The following is a 6,248-nucleotide window of genomic DNA, read 5'->3' on the forward strand; positions in this document are numbered from 1 at the left end:
TGCCCTCGAGTACGTCGGGCTGTGTAATATTCCACAATCGAGGGAACGACTTGGTTGCAGCAGTTTCGATGTAATATTCAACAACTTTTTTTGCTGTGTACGTAGTTTTTTTTTCCATCGCGCTTTCCACGTAGCAGCTACGTGAATCATAGGTGGCACTGAATGAACTCACGAGCTAATGAACTTTTTTCGATCCATCGGAGTTTCACGTAGCAGTTATCAGGGATGTGCGTACCTTTTACAGAGCGTTTCATTGGACTCTAAACATTTTTTCCAGTATGTTGTATGAGACCTTTAGATAGAAAAGACATATACAGTGAAACCTCCATGAGTCGATATCTGAAGGGACCATCGACTCATGGAAATATCGAGTTGTGGAAACAAATCCCTTGGAAAGCTGTTTGAGGGGACCATCATAGTAACCATGAAATTTTGTTTTTAGTATGGTTCCATGAGTCGATATCGAGTCATGGAACATCGACTCATGGAGGTTTAACTGTATTTCAGGTTCTTTTTCGCTGTTCTAATATGTTTTTTTTTAATTGTAGGGAAGGAATTAAAATGAAACTAAAAACAATTACACATTTATTCACATTTATTCAGCTTCAGCTTGATTGGCCGCCCGTGGATGCTACTCCAGTATCGCCAGATCAGCTGCACTTACACAAGGAACCAACCGAATTACTGCTTGGGACTAACAGACACCCTCAGTGTATAAGTGCTGGTGATCTTCTATTTTTAGGCTATAATGGCGCCTGCCACGTCAGAATGCAGACCAATGTGGGGAAGAGGGAGGAAATGATGTTGCACTTATACTAGCCCACTGTAGACCGTGGAGTCCGACTGCATCTACGCCAGTTCATGCGGAGTGTATGGATTGGGGGAAAGACATGGCAGAGAGGTTTGCTTTTGTGGTTAGCAGACTGCCTATGTATCAGGCGTAAGGAAAGGCATGCGCGTGGAAGAATGGAAGCGTTAGGGAAACGGTTTCTTGTCCGTCTCTGGTTCTAGCGTTTGCTATGAACGAATAGTTTGAGTGTGATAGATTTAGAATGGAAGACAGAAGCAAGTGAGAGATATACAACTACAAAGTACGAGGAAAGGGACGGGCCTGGGATTGAACAATTACACATTTATTCACATTTATTCAACCACAAATAAAAAACACTTTAGCTTCACATTGAGAAAACTGGTGGATTTCGTCTGCCATCGTGGTTTCAATCCGGTTCCAACCCGTTTGTAGGCGACCAGATCCGCTTCCAACGTTGAGTCCGGTGCATGGGTTTGCAAAAAATAGAATTAAAGTTTATTTTAAACAAAGTTTACTTACCATCATCTTTTAAATATTGTATGCGGTTTTGAAAGTTTTGGAGACAAACTTGCAATTTCTCCAAACGACCGGCCATTTTCAAACCCACCATAACAAAGAATGAACTATAAGTTGAACTGTAAAAATTTCGGTTCATTCACCCGTACGTTCTTTTCACGTAAGTGTGATGTTCTCCAACAGTAAATGTTATTAAAGGTTCATTTCATACATATTTACGTCTAGGTGATTGTTACCGTCGTCAGGTAAACTAGAGAAAAGTTCATCTTTTTGAAATCCACGTGATTTTCCACGTAGCCTTGAAGTGTGGATTATTTTGAGTGCAGTAGGCCCTTGCACATCTAGTTCTTCGGTAAGACTGCGCTCGATGAGTGTGATGGAAGATCCTTCTAAGCAAATACGTCCAACTTTCCAGACACCCCGTACAAACAAAGTAATTTGAACGATCCGGAAAAGTACCGACTGCGCACAGTGATGATAGTTGTGACTTCCTTTCGTCGATTGTTCGATAGTTGTCGAAGGAGAGTGAAGCATTGGATGATGGTGGTACTGACAACCGTCGATCAACCGTGAGGACTTAAGCAACTTCTGCATATTTTCGATGATCGTGTGATCTTCCATCGACTCTCGATACCAGTCCCTTTGAATCTTTCGCACTCTTTTACTCGGTGGCCCAATGTACTGCAATCAAGGCAAGATTTTCGGGGCTAAGCGTCTCAGCATGAGCATGAACTAATCCTTTTTCTTCTTTCCCTTGGGCGATCTGTTCTACTCGGGCCTCCCGTAAAAGACTACCTTGGCAACCGATTCAACCACTCCTGCTGACATAAAATCGCTGAATGTCTGAGAAATGCAGAGATGGAACAGGGTAGTAAATCAGGTGTTGGACCCACTGAAGCTTGATGTTCGCTGGTAGTGAGGAGATGCGTGCATGCCATCGAAACATGGTTGTTGCTGATCTAACACCGTAACTTCGTTTACTTCTGCACTCGGATTCTTTGTAGTGGTTCCTACACTGCTAGCTGGTAGAGGCTTGGTTGTTGTTCTGTCAGGCAACGACGCCACGATGGCCTGGTAGACCTATGCTGAGGTGTTACAACCGGATCGCGTGATGCTTGGCTCACATGAGGAGCTACAATTGGAATTTGGTAGACTGTGCTGGAGCTGACGCCTTGCGTATCGCTCCTTTCGGTACATCTAGGTGCAAGTTGATCATCGTTTGCTGAGCCTCAGTAGGTTTATGTTGCTGGACTAAGTTAATCAGTCCCCGGCCGAAACGTCGCTCAAATTGGTCTCGAACCTGTTCGATAGTGGCAATACTCCACTGCACTGTGACGTCACGCATCAATTTTGACAGGTACTGGTCCTGTTGTTTACAGTTTGGACTTAGTACTTTTTTCGAATCATTCTTAATTTCGTGAAAATTTGCTGCGATGAGAGGTCAAATCCACTGCGGATACCCACGGATCGTATTATTCTATCTTCCTACCGTGGAAAATCGTCACCATCAGCATGCTGGTGATAGAAATGCGAAGATGAAAAAATGATGGAAAAAACGACTAAGTCCGAAGCGTAAACAACAGGACCAGTAGCTGTCAAATAAGTGAGGTTAGGCTCGTCATATGCAGTGCTCTATACTGTTGGGTTTATTCTACGAGTGGCGTGAGGTGACAATTGTCGGTGTCGCTGTGTAAATCAAATGGAGAGTCACTTCACTCGAGTCGAGAATTGTCACTCCGAGTGACGTGAGACGACTAATGTTAATCAAATGGGAACGAGTCGACAAATGTCACCTGATTGATTGTACTTGCTATCTGTATTGGGATGATAGATTTGTATGAGGATTTCTTCAAATTTGAACGAAAAAACTGGTTTTTCATTTTTAATTATTGCTGATGATTGAATGGAGTGCTTCGTGAAGCCCAAGCAGGACGGTTCGATTTTGCGTCGGCAGATAGGTTTTGCTCACGGTTTTGCGCGTGGTTTCGTCGCCGATTTTTTTTTTTCCTGTTTTAGAGCGTCTTGCTGGGTAGGTATTTGGGAAGGCCCAAGCAAGACGGTTTGTTTTCGGGACGCCAAGAAGTTTTGCTGTCAGTGTCAGTTTTGTGTTCAGTCGAGAATGGATTACCAACTGGTGAGTTCGATTCATGCTTATGATAACACATTTTTTCTTGAAAGCGTAACTTTTATATAATATTAAAACAAATTTTGTATGGTTCGTCACTTTAAGTTTCGGCATTATGCTTTTTTCTTATACAATTTCAATATACATATATTTTTCTCTTTTTGACATTATTAAAAATTATCTTTTGAATTGTTCGACATTGTGAATGTTGACGTATTTTTTAAAACTTCTACCATATCGAGACAAAATGCACAGTAATACTCATATGTAATTTTCAAACAAACTACAGTGATACCTCCATGAGTCGATGTTCCATGACTCGATATCGACTCATGGAACCATACTAAAAACAAAATTTCATGGTTACTATGATGGTCCCTAGAAGCAGCTTTCCAAATGATTGCTGTTCCATGACTCGATATTTCCATGAGTCGATGGTCCCTTCAATATCGACTCATGGAGGTTTCACTGTATGTATGGTTCGTCACTACAAGTGTCGGCATTATTCCCGTTTCATATAATTTAAAATATATACATGTAATTTTCAGTTTTCGTCATTAATAAAAACGTCTTTTGAATTGAGCGAGTAAAGGCGCTTAAGCCAAGGCTCTAGAGCCAGGACATGAGGAGGAAATACCTGTGTCCCATGCCAGGAGAACCTACAACAATGGAGTGCGCATTAACTTTCTTAGCAACGCCACTCCCAACGATCTTACCTATAACCCTGAGTTGAAACGGTTGGTACGGTTGTCCCCGTTTCTTCATACTTCAAACTGGAAATTTTTCGCCCATCATATTATCCATTCGTGGTTAACCTGATCGTCGCAATCTTTCCAGTTGTCTTCAATCCCAAAGTCTGCACAGTGGGCCTGACCATTTTAATAATTGTGTAATATTACTGATATTCTGCAAATATTAATGCTGACAAGAAAATACCTTAACAACTCTAGGAATTTCCAGGATGCTTTTCAATATTGGCTGTGCAAGCGCTTAGATTAGATTAGATTAGATTAATAAAAACGTCTTTTGAATTGTTCGACATTATGCATGTTGACGTATTTTTTAAAGCTTCTACCAAAAACTTTTCGAGACAAAAATACAAAACTAGCTTTAAATATAAGTCGTATATTTCCCCCTTGTCCATGGATCGCATCACCGACGAGAGGTGACTCCCAGATCTTTTCCTCCCTCACTAATAAACACCCTTCCCGTGATGATTGTGGAGATGCAGAGGTATTCTCGGTCTCTAGAAGCAACAATCATTACACCCTAACATTCCTTCCCCATCTCAACTGACTGTAAGGACTTGGCCGGCGCCGTTATTGATCAATAATATTAGATCTGCTAAAATTGCACTTCGAGAGTAAGCAGAAACTCCCATCCCTTATTCATTTGAATCCCAGTGCAATTCCTATCAGTTCCGATCAATCACGGAGTAGCAACCATTGACATGTACAGTAGAGTGGTTCAAAAAATCGTTTTTGCTCCACACCGCTCATTCGATTCTAGATCAAATTCTGAGTGCCCTCCCAAAATTTGAGCTCATTTGGATGAAAACTGAGACTGCACAAGCCCTTTAAAGTTTATATGGGAATTACTATGAGAAAAGCAACCAATTCATTCAATCGGTCATACTTTTTGCCCATGTGCTCTTGGGGATTAGAACTACGTTGATACTGTGAGATACAACAATCAGCTGCAACTTTTCCGAAGACCGTTTTTAAATCGGACGCCCCAGTAATTAGTTATTGATTTTTGATTGAGTTGTAAAACTTTGGCTAGAATTATTGGGCTGTTCTGCAGGCATCACTGGATATATGCAGTAAAACATAGTAGCCATGATTTGTGCGTGTTATCTTTCGCGCCAGGTGCAGCAATGTTGCCTGTTCAGAAGTTAAATGAGCACTACTGAAGAATTTGTGACTGGATATAAATCAATAACTAATTACTGAGGCGTCCGATTTGAAAACAGTCTTCGGCAAAGTTGCAGCTGATTGTTGTATCTCACAGTATCAACGTAGTTCTAATCCCCAAGAGCACATGGGCAAAAAGTATGACCTATTGAATGAATTGGTTGCTTTTCTCATAGTAATTCCCATATAAACTTTAAAGGGCTTGTGCAGTCTCAGTTTTCATCCAAATGAGCTCAAATTTTGGGAGGGCACTCAAAATTTGATCTAGAATCGAATGAGCGGTGTGGAGCAAAAACGATTTTTTGAACCACTCTAATGTACAGTCAGTCTATGCTATGCTATGCTTTAATTATTGCTGATGATTGAATGATGGGTTTATTCTACGAGTGGCGTGATGTGAGAATTGTCGGTCTCGTATAGCGAGGTGACAATTCTCGACTCGAGTGAAGTAACTTTCCCTTTGTTTTACAAGGCTATTCTTATCTCACGCCACTCATAGAATAAGGCCGATGGCATACCGAAAGAGAAGAGAAGAGAAGTGAAGTGTTGGCGAAAAGAGAAGAGAAGAGGTAAAAATGGTATGGCATATTGGGAGAGGTTTCGAAAGAATTTCAATGCGCTCCGTGTTTTCATTGATTTTGTGCTTCGGCAACAGCATGCTGCCTGCGACCAGAGAGAGAGCGCGCACGGCTGCTTTATTCGGTTTCTTCTCCTTTCCCATGTCCCATTCGCATCAACAGAGGCCTGTAAATGCGACTCTGTAGAATGTAGCAAGTTTGTTAAAATCATTTCTCATCAAGCAGGAAGACTGCTTCTCGATGGCGTGCGAAGAAAATCATTTAAATCACTAAGTATGTTTATTTTTCGTCATCATCCGCACTCC

Source organism: Aedes aegypti, chromosome 2 (genome assembly GCF_002204515.2).
Source record: "Aedes aegypti strain LVP_AGWG chromosome 2, AaegL5.0 Primary Assembly, whole genome shotgun sequence".
NCBI classification, from domain to species: domain Eukaryota; kingdom Metazoa; phylum Arthropoda; class Insecta; order Diptera; family Culicidae; genus Aedes; species Aedes aegypti.